At 46.9% G+C, this 15,743-nt stretch overlaps 1 protein-coding gene across 1 annotated transcript in view; it reads left to right on the top strand.

Moving 5' to 3' along the window:
- Positions 1-1,821: 1,821 nt before the first annotated feature.
- Positions 1,822-15,743, top strand: part of LOC306919113 (AP-2 complex subunit mu-A-like) — a gene marked incomplete at its 3' end in the record, with an annotated part of 22,003 nt that continues 8,081 nt past the window's right edge. Inside the window, exon 1 of the mRNA XM_079531947.1 lies at positions 1,822-2,086. The remainder of the gene's footprint in view (positions 2,087-15,743) is intronic.

Below are 15,743 nucleotides of genomic sequence, written 5' to 3' on the forward strand. Positions count from 1 at the left end.
CACATTGTGACTGACAGGCATCAGTGTTCACATTGAGACCCTGTCTGTCCCACATTGTGACTGGCAGGCATCAGTGTTCAAATTGAGACCCTGTCTGTCCCACATTGTGACTGACAGGCATCAGTGTTCAAATTGAGACCCTGTCTGTCTCACATTGTGACTGACAGGCATCAGTGTTCAAATTGAGACCCTGTCTGTCCCACATTGTGACTGACAGGCATCAGTGTTCACATTGAGACCCTGTCTGTCCCACATTGTGACTGACAGGCATCAGTGTTCACATTGAGACCCTGTCCCACATTGTGACTGACAGGCATCAGTGTTCAAATTGAGACCCTGTCTGTCCCACATTGTGACTGACAGGCATCAGTGTTCACATTGAGACCCTGTCTGTCCCACATTGTGACTGACAGGCATCAGTGTTCATATTGAGACCCTGTCCCACATTGTGACTGGCAGGCATCAGTGTTCAAATTGAGACCCTGTCTGTCCCACATTGTGACTGACAGGCATCAGTGTTCAAATTGAGACCCTGTCCCACATTGTGACTGACAGGCATCAGTGTTCAAATTGAGACCCTGTCCCACATTGTGACTGACAGGCATCAGTGTTCAAATTGAGACCCTGTCCCACATTGTGACTGACAGGCATCAATGTTCACATTGAGACCCTGTCTGTCCCACAGTGTGACTGACAGGCATCAGTGTTCACATTGAGACCCTGTCTGTCCCACATTGTGACTGACAGGCATCAGTGTTCACATTGAGACCCTGTCTGTCCCACATTGTGACTGACAGGCATCAGTGTTCATATTGAGACCCTGTCTGTCCCACAGTGTGACTGACAGGCATCAGTGTTCATATTGAGACCATGTCCCACATTGTGACTGACAGGCATCAGTGTTCATATTGAGACCCTGTCTGTCCCACAGTGTGACTGACAGGCATCAGTGTTCACATTGAGACCATGTCCCACATTGTGACTGACAGGCATCAGTGTTCACATTGAGACCATGTCCCACATTGTGACTGACAGGCATCAGTGTTCACATTGAGACCCTGTCTGTCCCACATTGTGACTGACAGGCATCAGTGTTCACATTGAGACCCTGTCTGTCCCACATTGTGACTGACAGGCATCAGTGTTCACATTGAGACCCTGTCTGTCCCACATTGTGACTGACAGGCATCAGTGTTCACATTGAGACCCTGTCTGTCCCACATTGTGACTGACAGGCATCAGTGTTCAAATTGAGACCCTGTCTGTCCCACATTGTGACTGACAGGCATCAGTGTTCACATTGAGACCCTGTCTGTCCCACATTGTGACTGACAGGCATCAGTGTTCAAATAGTTTGGTTTTCAGTTGTAAATGTCTCTTTTCCTGCTAGATGTATTAAACCTGTTAATATTACTGATATATTACTGATATATTACTATACTGTCCCTCAAATTAACACTTTGGATCTGGTCACCCTATTGGCTGATCACCCCCATAGCGATGATTTGATTGGCTGAGCAAAATATAATGAAGATAAAAATTGAGGGCAGAAAATTGAAGAGGAAAATTGTGATTGGCCAGAATGAGATATATGATGATTAGAGTGCCGCTCACTTCACACAGGTGTGATTTTTTTTTGTATTATTCGAAAAAATATAAATAAATATAATTAGTAGTAAATGTTTAATTTAATATTCAGCCAGCAGGGGGCGTGGCTTCCAACAGCCGCGCCTTTTTCACTTTGGAGCGGAGCGTCGTGACGTCCCGGGTCAGCTGACTCTTCACTGCATCCCATAACCTCGGAGGACGTCGGACTGTCAGTGCGGAAACACGCACGCACTCACACACACAGTCACTCACACACGCACACAGACGCACACACACAGGCGCACACACAGTGACACGGATTCTTGCCCACGCAGCGTTGCCCCTGACAACCCGTCTCGTCCAATCAGCGTTCGGCTCGCCGTCCCTCCGGGCTATGGGGTGCAGCTGATAGAGGATCGGATCAAGCAGAGAGTCAGTAGAGCAACAAACATCTCCCTTTAGCGCAGCGGAGCAGGAATCGAACCTTTCATCATTCACAGTAAGATATTAATGTTCTGTATTCATTCATAACATGTTTTATAACTCTATTAAAACATGTATTCACACACAGGCCTGTAATCCCTTCAGATAGGAGGCTAACTAACACCACTAAGACACTAGAGCAGCTAAACCTCTCCCTGTAGGGCAGCGGAGCAGGAATCGAACCTTCCATCACAGTAAGAATATTAATGTTCTTTATTCATTATAAACATGATTTATAACTATTAAAACCTTATTATTAATATTATTATTATCACAGCCAGGCCGTTCCTTTAGCCAGGATGCTAACGCCACTTAGACACTAGAGCAACATCTCCCTTTAGGGCAGCGGAGCAGGGAATCGAACCGTTGATCATTCACAGTGAGAACAATAGAGCTTTTAAACGTTGTTTTAAAACATGTTTTATAGCTCTAATAAAAGCCTCTAGTTCTCACAGACAGGCCGTAGTTTCCTGTTAGCCTGCAGGCTAACTAAGCTAAGCTAAGCTACATCATATTGGTTTTAATGTGAAGGTCATTTAATGTGTTTTAATTCAATCACCTTTTAATTATACTTCATTAAAACAATATTAAGACATGCAGGATTCAGATTCATGAATCATTCATCAACGTGTTGTTGGGGAGGGGGGGGGGGGGGCAGACAGCTAACGGTTCACTTGACCGTTAACTGTAGATCTACAAGCGCTGCGTCTGTTACAGTCAGCTCGGTGTGTTGATGGAGATCTGATAAACACGACACGTTGATTTGGGTGGGTGGCATTGACCGCGGGTTCGAACTGTGTGTGTGTGTGTGTGTGTGTGTGTGTGTGTGTGTGTGTGTGTGTGTGAGAGTGTTTGTGTGGCTGATGAGAGCTTGTAGATCAGTTGTTTGCTCTGCAGTAGATGTATAGATCTATGCACCTTGTTTGTGCCTGCCTGGTCACGACACCTGTGTGTGTGTGTGTGTGTGTGTGTGTGTGTGTGTGTGTCAGACATACAGACATAATAATGTCAGACATGTATTCTGTGAATCTGCTCCATTCCATAGTATTCTGCTTTATGAATGAATTAATGACAGATTAATTATTATTATTATCGTCAGACAGACATAAGACGTCTCAAGTGTGTGTTTATTATTATTATTATCACCAGAATGAATGGGTTTGACTGATGGTCAGTGTTTAATAGGTTAGCCGTAATTTGCAACAGTAGATTTTTTTTAGGTGTGTGTGTGTGTGTGTGTGTGTGTGTGTGTGTGTGTGTGTGTGTGTGTGTGTGTGTGTGTGTGTGTGTGTGTGTGTGTGTGTGTGTGTGTGTGTGTGTGTGTGTGTGTGTGTGTGTGTGTGTCATTGACAATAAATGGACAGATTTGCTTTAACACAAACATTGAAGACGAAGGTGAGGTCGTGAAGACGCAAATTCTGATTGGCCGGAATGAGATGATGTAAGATGATAAGAGCGCCCCTCACTTCACACAGGTGTGATTTTATTATTAATGGGATGACAATACCCTCCATTGACATCCTATTGATCCACCAATACCCTCCATTGACATCCTATTGATCCACCAATACCCTCCATTGATCCAAAATTCCAAATAGAAACAGTCCAATCTGATTGTATTAAACACACCAACATTGCAGCTGTAGGGAAAGCTTGAATTATCCTCTTTCAATCTACAAAGCTTGTTTCATAAAAATCCACCGTAGACATGTTATGAGCTACTTCCTGTCATGTTATGAGCTACTTCCTGGCATGTTATGAGCTACTTCCTGTCATGTTATGAGCCACTTCCTGTCATGTTATGAGCTACTTGCTGCTGAGAAATGCTGTGCCCTGATATATATTTCTCTAAGTGTTGGAGTTTGGAAGCGCTCGTTTTTATTAACACATCCTGCTGCTGCTTCCTGCATGTCAGCTTGTAGATCTGCTGTTTTCGGTCATTAGTTATTTTAAGATTCAAGAGTATTTGAAGTGATTAAAACTAGCAGTAGAATACAAGTTTAGAATCCAGAAACATGAATGGTCTCAGTTAAATGCCATGACTTCTTCAGCTGGTTGGTTGTATGGCTCAGGGGTTGTTCCAGGTGTCTGGTTGGTTGTATGGCTCAGGGGTTGTTCCAGGCAGGTGTCTGGTTGGTTGAATGGCTCAGGGGTTGTTCCAGGTGTCTGGTTGGTTGACTGGCTCAGGGGTTGTTCCAGTTGTCTGGTTGGTTGTATGGCTCAGGGGTTGTTCCATGCAGGTGTCTGGTTGGTTGTATGGCTCAGGGGTTGTTCCAGGCAGGTGTCTGGTTGGTTGTATGGCTCAGGGGTTGTTCCAGGCAGGTGTCTGGTTGGTTGTATGGCTCAGGGGTTGTTCCAGGTGTCTGGTTGGTTGAATGGCTCAGGGGTTGTTCCAGGTGTCTGGTTGGTTGAATGGCTCAGGGGTTGTTCCAGGCAGGTGTCTGGTTGGTTGAATGGCTCAGGGGTTGTTCCATGTGTCTGGTTGGTTGAATGGCTCAGGGGTTGTTCCAGGCAGGTGTCTGGTTGGTTGAATGGCTCAGGGGTTGTTCCATGCAGGTGTCTGGTTGGTTGTATGGCTCAGGGGTTGTTCCAGGCAGGTGTCTGGTTGGTTGAATGGCTCAGGGGTTGTTCCAGGCATGTGTCTGGTTAGTTGTATGGCTCAGGGGTTGTTCCAGGCAGGTGTCTGGTTGGTTGTATGGCTCAGGGGTTGTTCCAGGCAGGTGTCTGGTTGGTTGTATGGCTCAGGGGTTGTTCCAGGTGTCTGGTTGGTTGTATGGCTCGGGTTGTTCCATGTGTCTGGTTGGTTGAATGGCTCAGGGGTTGTTCCAGGTGTCTGGTTGGTTGTATGGCTCAGGGGTTAAACTTTGATTTAGACCAGAGAGCGGATTCATCCGTTATCACTGCATTACATATACAAAATCAACCGTTATCAGGACGTTGGAATATGTCTAATATGGCCATACTGGCATACTAGACATTGTGGTGTTTAGCTGTGTTCACCCGGACTGCAGCATGCAGGGTGGTGGTGCAGACATAGCCTGGTCAAGGACTCCCCCTGCTGGACATGCAGGGTGGTGGTGCAGACATAGCCTGGTCAAGGACTCCCCCTGCAGCATGCAGGGTGGTGGTGCAGACATAGCCTGGTCAAGGACTCCCCCTGCTGGACATGCAGGGTGGTGGTGCAGACATAGCCTGGTCAAGGACTCCCCCTGCTGGACATGCAGGGTGGTGGTGCAGACATAGCCTGGTCAAGGAGACGTGTCATTTCCAACTCTATTGTCGGGGCATGGAAACTAGGGGCTACTAATATTTACTATTCTCTGCCTATCGGGACGTAACTCGGACGGCGCTGAGTCGGCTCTGGTGGCCGTCGCAACTAGGGATGGAGCTCGTTATTTTTTATTGATAACGATCACCTTATCGAGGCTTATCGAGCAGGGTCCTTATCGAGCAGGGTCCTTATCGAGCAGGGTCCTTATCGAGCAGGCTTATCGATCAGGGTCCTTATCGACCAGTGTCCTTATCGAGCAGGGTCTTTATCGAGCAGGGTCCTTATCGAGCAGGCTTATCGAGCAGGGTCCTTATCGAGCAGGGTCCTTATCGGGGTTGTTCCAGGCAGGTGTCTGGTTGGTTGTATGGCTCAGGGGTTGTTCCAGGCAGGTGTCTGGTTGGTTGTATGGCTCAGGGGTTGTTCCAGGCAGGTGTCTGGTTGGTTGAATGGCTCAGGGGTTGTTCCAGGTGTCTGGTTGGTTGTATGGCTCAGGGGTTGTTCCATGTGTCTGGTTGGTTGTATGGCTCAGGGGTTGTTCCAGGCAGGTGTCTGGTTGGTTGTATGGCTCAGGGGTTCTTCCAGGCAGGTGTCTGGTTGGTTGTATGGCTCAGGGGTTGTTCCAGGCAGGTGTCTGGTTGGTTGTATGGCTCAGGGGTTGTTCCAGGCTGGTGTCTGTTTGGTTGAATGGCTCAGGGGTTGTTCCAGGTGTCTGGTTGGTTGTATGGCTCAGGGGTTGTTCCAGGCAGGTGTCTGGTTGGTTGAATGGCTCAGGGGTTGTTCCGGGCAGGTGTCTGGTTGGTTGTATGGCTCAGGGGTTGTTCCAGGCAGGTGTCTGGTTGGTTGAATGGCTCAGGGGTTGTTCCAGGCAGGTGTCTGGTTGGTTGTATGGCTCAGGGGTTGTTCCAGGCAGGTGTCTGGTTGGTTGTATGGCTCAGGGGTTGTTCCAGGTGTCTGGTTGGTTGTATGGCTCGGGTTGTTCCATGTGTCTGGTTGGTTGAATGGCTCAGGGGTTGTTCCATGTGTCTGGTTGGTTGAATGGCTCAGGGGTTCTTCCAGGCAGGTGTCTGGTTGGTTGTATGGCTCAGGGGTTGTTCCAGGCTGGTGTCTGGTTGGTTGAATGGCTCAGGGGTTGTTCCAGGTGTCTGGTTGGTTGTATGGCTCAGGGGTTGTTCCAGGCAGGTGTCTGGTTGGTTGAATGGCTCAGGGGTTGTTCCGGGCAGGTGTCTGGTTGGTTGTATGGCTCAGGGGTTGTTCCAGGCAGGTGTCTGGTTGGTTGAATGGCTCAGGGGTTGTTCCAGGCAGGTGTCTGGTTGGTTGTATGGCTCAGGGGTTGTTCCAGGCAGGTGTCTGGTTGGTTGTATGGCTCAGGGGTTGTTCCAGGTGTCTGGTTGGTTGTATGGCTCAGGGGTTGTTCCAGGTGTCTGGTTGGTTGAATGGCTCAGGGGTTGTTCCAGGCAGGTGTCTGGTTGGTTGTATGGCTCAGGGGTTGTTCCAGGCAGGTGTCTGGTTGGTTGTATGGCTCAGGGGTTGTTCCAGGTGTCTGGTTGGTTGTATGGCTCGGGTTGTTCCATGTGTCTGGTTGGTTGAATGGCTCAGGGGTTGTTCCATGTGTCTGGTTGGTTGAATGGCTCAGGGGTTGTTCCAGGCAGGTGTCTGGTTGGTTGTATGGCTCAGGGGTTAAACTTTGATGATTTAGACCAGAGAGCGGATTCATCCGTTATCACTGCATTACATATACAAAATCAACCGTTATCAGGACGTTGGAATATGGCTAATATGGCCATACTGGCATACTAGACATTGTGGTGTTTAGCTGTGTTCACCCGGACTGCAGCATGCAGGGTGGTGGTGCAGACATAGCCTGGTCAAGGACTCCCCCTGCTGGACATGCAGGGTGGTGGTGCAGACATAGCCTGGTCAAGGACTCCCCCTGCAGCATGCAGGGTGGTGGTGCAGACATAGCCTGGTCAAGGACTCCCCCTGCTGGACATGCAGGGTGGTGGTGCAGACATAGCCTGGTCAAGGACTCCCCCTGCTGGACATGCAGGGTGGTGGTGCAGACATAGCCTGGTCAAGGACTCCCCCTGCTGGACATGCAGGGTGGTGGTGCAGACATAGCCTGGTCAAGGACTCCCCCTGCAGCATGCAGGGTGGTGGTGCAGACATAGCCTGGTCAAGGACTCCCCCTGCTGGATATGCAGGGTGGTGGTGCAGACATAGCCTGGTCAAGGACTCCCCCTGCTGGATATGCAGGGTGGTGGTGCAGACATAGCCTGGTCAAGGAGACGTGTCATTTCCAACTCTATTGTCGGGGCATGGAAACTAGGGGCTACTAATATTTACTATTCTCTGCCTATCGGGACGTAACTCGGACGGCGCTGAGTCGGCTCTGGTGGCCGTCGCAACTAGGGATGGAGCTCGTTATTTTTTATTGATAACGATCACCTTATCGAGGCTTATCGAGCAGGCTTATCGAGCAGGGTCCTTATCGGGCAGGGTCCTTATCGAGCAGGCTTATCGATCAGGGTCCTTATCGAGCAGGCTTATCGAGCAGGGTCCTTATCGAGCAGGGTCCTTATCGAGCAGGGTCCTTATCGAGCAGGGTCCTTATCGAGCAGGGTCCTTATCGAGCAGGCTTATCGAGCCGGGTCCTTATCGAGCAGGGTCCTTATCGAGCAGGGTCCTTATCGAGCAGGGTCCTTATCGAGCCGGGTCTTTATCGGGCAGGGTCCTTATCGGGCAGGGTCCTTATCGAGCAGGCTTATCGAGCAGGGTCCTTATCGAGCAGGGTCCTTATCGAGCAGGCTTATCGAGCAGGGTCCTTATCGAGCAGGGTCCGTATCGGGCAGGGTCCTTATCGAGCAGGGTCCTTATCGAGCAGGCTTATCGAGCAGGGTCCTTATCGAGCAGGGTCCTTATCGAGCAGGCTTATCGAGCAGGGTCCTTATCGAGCAGGGTCCTTATCGAGCAGGGTCCTTATCGAGCAGGGTCCTTATCGAGCAGGGTCCTTATCGGGCAGGGTCCTTATCGAGCAGGGTCCTTATCGAGCCGGGTCCTTATCGAGCAGGGTCCTTATCGGGCAGGGTCCTTATCGAGCAGGGTCCTTATCGAGCAGGGTCCTTATCGAGCAGGGTCCTTATCGAGCCCACTATCGACCATTTGCTATTATTTTGTGGAAAGCTGGGAGACAATACATTCTGAACAGAACCTAATTTGTATTGGCCAGTACACACACACACACACACACACACACACACACACACACACACACACACACACACACACACACACACACACACACACACACACACACAATATGCATATCTTTTCTATAATCTTCTCTTTATTTTAACCAACCAAAACATCCCTTGCACTACATTGTACAGGCCTTGAAATACAGTACTTTTCTAACAGACGGAACTGTTAATATTGTGTACCGTCACTTTAAAAGCGTAATGTATACGTCATCGTACGACGGTGTCACGCACCAAAAATAGCTAATCTACAAGCTCACACTGCGTCTGGTTGCACCGCGTTGTGAGCTTGTAGATCTGCCTTACGATAGACAGCTCCGTCAGTCAGACAGACAACAAAGCCCAAACGAAGCCGCTTATATCCGTTTGCTCCGTGGATGGGACATTACATTAAAATGCTATCGGATGGACGCGTGGATAACAGCATGGTTGTGTGCATAATCCTTATGACCAACGTTAGCTTCCATGCTAGCTGCTTCAGCTTAACATGTCTCACAGAGGACACCGGAGGCTGGCGGTGATTTCACCACAGCACCAAGCTGTCTTCGATGCGAAGCAGAAAGCGTGGAAGTCCGTGGTCAGACAATGGCCTGCCCCGCCCCCAACCCCATGTGAAATGCACTCCCCAGCTAGTTCGTTATTGCATTTAGCTCCCCTCTTGTCTTTTTGAGTGGTGCAAACCACTCCAACAACCAGCTTTCTCTGTATGTTTGTGTACCTGTGTACGTGTCCGTGCACCTGTGAGCATGGTTACCATGGTCACTGACATTACATCAGACCACAGCTGATCAGGCTATATAAGACCTTGCACCACTCAGTTCACACGGGTGTCATTTTTAAACATGTAACCAAAACCATTTCACCCGTTCCACCATACTCCACCCTTACCGCCGTGGCCCAGTCAGTTTAGAGCTTAGTTTAACTTCGAAGAGAGGGGGCGAAAAAACAGCAAAAGATAGCCTACTTTGGCAGCCCTCGTGCATGCAAAGTTCTGTTGGTAGTAAACTACAGCATGTAAGCCGCCTTTGTTTTAAATTGTCCCCCATTCGCACCTCGGCAAAGCCGTTCACACCTCGGTCGGAGATGCAATGCCACCACATCACATCCTCGGGGTATTTCTAAGGTGATTATCACATCCTGGGAGTATTTATAAGGTGATTATCACATCCTGGGGGTATTAATAATGTGATTATCACATCCTGGGGGTATTTATAAGGTGATTATCACATCCTGGGAGTATTTCTAAGGTGATTATCACATCCTGGGGGTATTTATAATGTGATTATCACATCCTGGGGGTATTTATAATGTGATTATCACATCCTGGGGGTATTTATAATGTGATTATCACATCCTGGGGGTATTTATAATGTGATGATCACATCCTGGGGGTATTTATAATGTGATGATCACATCCTGGGGGTATTTATAATGTGATGATCACATCCTGGGGGTATTTATAATGTGATGATCACATCCTGGGGGTATTTATAATGTGATGATCACATCCTGGGGGTATTTATAATGTGATTATCACATCCTGGGGGTATTTCTAAGGTGATTATCACATCCTGGGGGTATTTATAAGGTGATTATCACATCCTGGGGGTATTTCTAAGGTGATTATCACATCCTGGGGGTATTTCTAAGGTGATTATCACATACTGGGGGTATTTATAAGGTGATTATCACATACTGGGGGTATTTATAAGGTGATTATCACATACTGTGGGTATTTATAAGGTGATTATCACATCCTGGGGGTATTTATAAGGTGATTATCACATCCTGGGGGTATTTCTAAGGTGCTTATCACATCCTGGGGGTATTTCTAAGGTGCTTATCACATCCTGGGGGTATTTCTAAGGTGATTATCAGCTCTACAAGCTCAAAACGCGTCGCAGTGGGACGCATTTTGAGCTTGTAGAGCTTGTTTTTGCCATTTTACGGATTCAGATTTTACGGATTCAGATTTTACGGGGGCCAGTTTCGAATTGCAGCCGTCCGTAGGTGCCCTTTGAGAGCGGTTTTGAAGGAGTCAAGGGACATAAAGAGGCTACTAATATAGAATGAAGTAATTAAAGCGGGTCATGTTTGCATGTGTGGAATTATAACAGGAATTATAACAGGAATTATAACATTAAAACATTCTGGGCGGGAACCCCTTTTAGTGTTTTAAGCATTATTATTGTTATACTTTTACCTATTGAAAAAATAGCAGACCACAAGCTCACTACGAGTTTGTAGGTCTGCTATTATGAAAATATTGAATATATTCTTTCAGAGCAAACGTTTTTAACTCAAGTCTTTGCTTCTGGGGGGTCCTTGGAACAACATATATTCAGATGGGGGTCGGCGGCCAATTACATATAATTTTTTGGGGTCCTTGACATGAAATAGTTTGAGAACCACTGATACAGAAACAGGTATTTCAGAAAACTGTCAGGATTTAGAAGACATTTTCATCGGAATCTGTGTTACGCCAGTCTGAGGAATCTGTGTTACGCCAGTCTGAGGAATCTGTGTTACGCCAGTCTGAGGAATCTGTGTTACGCCAGTCTGAGGAATCTGTGTTACGCCAGTCTGAGGAATCTGTGTTACGCCAGTCTGAGGAATCTGTGTGTACGCCAGTCTGTTCACACACACACACACACACACACACACACACACACACACACACACACACACACACACACACACACACACACACAATATCTCTTTCACGCGCACACAGACACACACACACACACACACACACACACACAATATCTCTTTCACGCGCACACAGACACACACACACACACACACACACGATATCTCTTTCATGCGCACACACACACACACAAGATATCTCTTTCACGTGCGTGCGCACACAGACACACACACACACACACACACACACACACACAAGATATCTCTCACTCACAGTGTGCACACACACACACACACACACACGCGCACACACACACAAGATATCTCTCTCACTCCCAGCGTACACACACACACGCACACGCACACACACAAGCCATACAGTACTAGTTGTGGGATCAGATTTGGGAGTTTCATCATCAGTGTTAACCAATCACCTCTCTCCTCTCAGTTTCATCATCAGTGTTAACCAATCACCTCTCTCCTCTCAGTTTCATCATCAGTGTTAACCAATCACCTCTCTCCTCTCAGTTTCATCATCAGTGTTAACCAATCACCTCTCTCCTCTCAGTTAGGGCTGGGTGCAATAACCGCAATATCGCCATACCGCCGGTATACAACGCATACCGCGGTATCGGGTTCGTTACCGCGGTTCTAACCCTAACCCTAACCCTAGTTCTAACCCTAACCCTGGGTTCTAGGCCTAAGTGCATATGGTTGATATGAAATAAAGTGTATCATAATAAACAGTGAGGCTCAGTCAGTCTAATCATATGCCAGCAACACCAGAGGGAGTTCAACAAACCATGTGCAACCCAGATTCGGCACAAACAAGTATTGATTGATTGATTGAACTATTTATTAACAGTTTGCAGAATTACAGTAGCCTACATTTCAAGCACAACTCAATACAAAGACTGTTAACTGCGAGTGGACGACCCAATAAAGCATTACACTTGTTTACAAGAGGGTCCACCTAAATTAATTTCACTCCTATGCCACAAAAATGTGGAACGCCCTACCAACTGTCATTAAGACATGTAAATCCCTTGACTCCACCCACCCCCACCCACCCCTTTTCTCCCTGTTTTTCCCCCTTTTTACCTCCTTTATGATGATTTCCTGTTTTTGGCTTTATAGAAGTGTATAGTGTACAAAATGTTATGATGAATTGAACAAGGTGGACCCTCTTGTAAACAAGTGTAATGCTTTATGGTGTCGTCCACTCACAGAGTAACAGTTAACAGTTTTTGTATTGAGTTGTGCAAATGTACTGTAAACTGTTAATACAAACTTAAATCAATCAAGCAATAATGTTAACTCATGGCTTGGGGACTGGGGAGGCGCGCAGTTGCTGCGTGGTGTGGAGCGGCTGGAAGTTGAACCTTTCAATTCATCATATATTAAATCTATCAGTTAACTTGGAATTTGTTTAATATGTTTAAGATTTTAGGTTCCATGATGAGGGGACGTTTTTGAATGGTGGTGTTTGTTTCATGCGATGCGCTGCTGAGCGGGCATTTCATTGGAGTGAGAATGGTTGCCATTGCGATTCCAAGTGAGACAGTGTGCGGGATTCTTTTTTTCTCTACTTCTCAGTTCCAGTTATCCGACGCACCTGTCCATTGTAGGTGTGCAGAAGGACTTTTTCTTATAGTCAGTCAAAAGATAAAAACAGTTCTGTCCGTCCTGTCTGTACAGCTCTCTCTCTCTCTCTCTCTCTCTCTCTCCCCCCCCCTTTCTCTTCTCTCGCTGACAGACATCAATACAAAGTTGAAACCGTTACGATGCGCCCTTATCCATAGGCTACAGCCTAATGTCTCTCTCTCTCTCTCTCTCTCTCTCTTTCTCTTCTCGTCTCTCGCTGACAGACATCAATACAAAGTTGAAACCTGTTACCTACGATGCGCCCTTATCCATAGGCTACACGTTTAGCCTAATCTTTCTCTCTCTCTCTCTGACGGTCTGAGCAATGCACGATGCACCTGGCTGTTACAATAGCGCGAGGTATTAATATTCTCTCAAAACAAAGTCGGACAATGTTTTAAATTAGGCTACTCCAAACCAGACCCACCTATAAATGTTGTCTGTTGTGACATCAATGGGATCGCAGGAAAAAGACGCTCAACACAACTTGTCTTGATCTGAAATGATGTGAAATCCGTTCGCTTTTTTATTTCTTTTTTTAACAGCGGGCTGCGGGAGATGTCTGACGCAGTTGATTTGATTGACACCCGAACACGTGTTGCGGCATTGACATGCCAATCTTTCCTTAATAAAACTGTAGTCCATAATATCCGTTCCAAAACTCTGTTTGCCTGCACCCCCTGTTACCTCCTCCTGATAGTTAACGCCCCCCCCCCCCCCCCAACGCCCAGAATGGTTATTTGGCCCAAAAGGATTTTATATATATTATAATCACACAATCAAAGTCCGGATCGTTTGCAGCTGGGGTTAATTGCCTCGCGCTGCGCAAGGGTCTTCACAATAGCGCTGTTGTGGATTTAATTTTCGCGCGGGGGGGGGGGGGTGCGGTAATTATCGCCATACCGGCGGTATGGGGGCCGACAATAACCGCGGTAATAAAAATCCCATACCGCCCCAGCCCTACTCTCAGTTTCATCATCAGTGTTAACCAATCACCTCTCTCCTCTCAGTTTCATCATCAGTGTTTACCAATCACCTCTCTCCTCTCAGTTTCATCATCAGTGTTAACCAATCACCTCTCTCCTCTCAGTTTCATCATCAGTGACATCATCAGTGTTAACCAATCACTAGGGATGTGTAAATGTGTCAAAAATGAAAATCGATTAGCATAATTCAATATTAATCAATTATCGACAAATCGATAAGCCCCGCCCCCTCCCATCTTTAACCTCTTGATTTGTCACAAACCGCATGTGTTTGTGTCGCGGATCAAGGACAGATGCAATGAATGCCACTCTTTTGGCTGTCTCGGTGTTGTGAGGATCCATGCGCCTTGTCAGTGACTCCGACACTGTGCGTTTGAATTCTGCCACCTTGGCTGAATCACCTGTAAATTAAATTCACATTGTAAAGTGTCCATTAGTTTTGTATTGCACCTCAAGAGTAACCGAATTAGAATAATAATAATAATAATAATAATACCACCACCTGTAATTTAAATAGCGCTTTTCTAAATTAGAAAAGCGCTATTTAAATTACAGGTGGTGGTATATTATTATTATTATTATTATTATTATTATTATTATTATGTTACCTTGTCCTTCAGCTGATGGAGCGGCTGGAGCCAGATACTTAGATAGCAGTCTTGAGGTTACTGGATAAACCATGGAGATGGACACACCATTCTCTACTGGATAAACCATGGAGATGGACACACCATTCTCTACTGGATAAACCATAGAGATGGACACACCATTCTCTACTGGATAAACCATGGAGTTGGACACACCATTCTCTACTGGATAAACCATGGAGATGGACACACCATTCTCTACTGGATAAACCATAGAGATGGACACACCATTCTCTACTGGATAAACCATGGAGTTGGACACACCATTCTCTACTGGATAAACCATGGAGATGGACACACCATTCTCTACTGGATAAACCATAGAGATGGACACACCATTCTCTACTGGATAAACCATGGAGATGGACACACCATTCTCTACTGGATAAACCATAGAGATGGACACACCATTCTCTACTGGATAAACCATGGAGATGGACACACCATTCTCTACTGGATAAACCATGGAGATGGACACACCATTCTCTACTGGATAAACCATGGAGATGGACACACCATTCTCTACTGGATAAACCATAGAGATGGACACACCATTCTCTACTGGATAAACCATGGAGATGGACACACCATTCTCTGGATAAACCATGGAGATGGACACACCATTCTCTACTGGATAAACCATGGAGATGGACACACCATTCTCTACTGGATAAACCATGGAGATGGACACACCATTCTCTACTGGATAAACCATGGAGATGGACACACCATTCTCTACTGGATAAACCATGGAGATGGACACACCATTCTCTACTGGATAAACCATGGAGATGGACACACCATTCTCTACTGGATAAACCATGGAGATGGACACCATTCTCTCCGCTCAGTGCTGTTGTTGCCACCTACAGCTCTCTCAGGACAGGGATCAGTTCCTCCATAATGTGCCAGCTAGCGTCCGTTGGCTCTAGTGTGCGGGCATCTGACAATTTGGTGACCATTCTGTCTGACAGAACTGCCGAACAGGCCCACCTCTGTTCAACAAGTCTTGCAAACATTTCATAGATCGAATTCCATCTGGTGCGGCAGTACTGTATTAGCTTATGCGTGTCCTGGTGGCTGCTGCCCTCCTCCTCCTCCTCCCGGGCCGGGACACGCATGGCCTCTTGCTTTCCTTTCAGAGCCTGGCTAGCCTTGGTGCTGTGGTGGAAGTGGCTTACCAATCTACTGGCTGCTGCGACAACATGATTTATGGAAT

Source organism: Electrona antarctica, assembly GCF_951216825.1.
Source record: "Electrona antarctica genome assembly, contig: scaffold_196, whole genome shotgun sequence".
Classification (NCBI taxonomy): domain Eukaryota; kingdom Metazoa; phylum Chordata; class Actinopteri; order Myctophiformes; family Myctophidae; genus Electrona; species Electrona antarctica.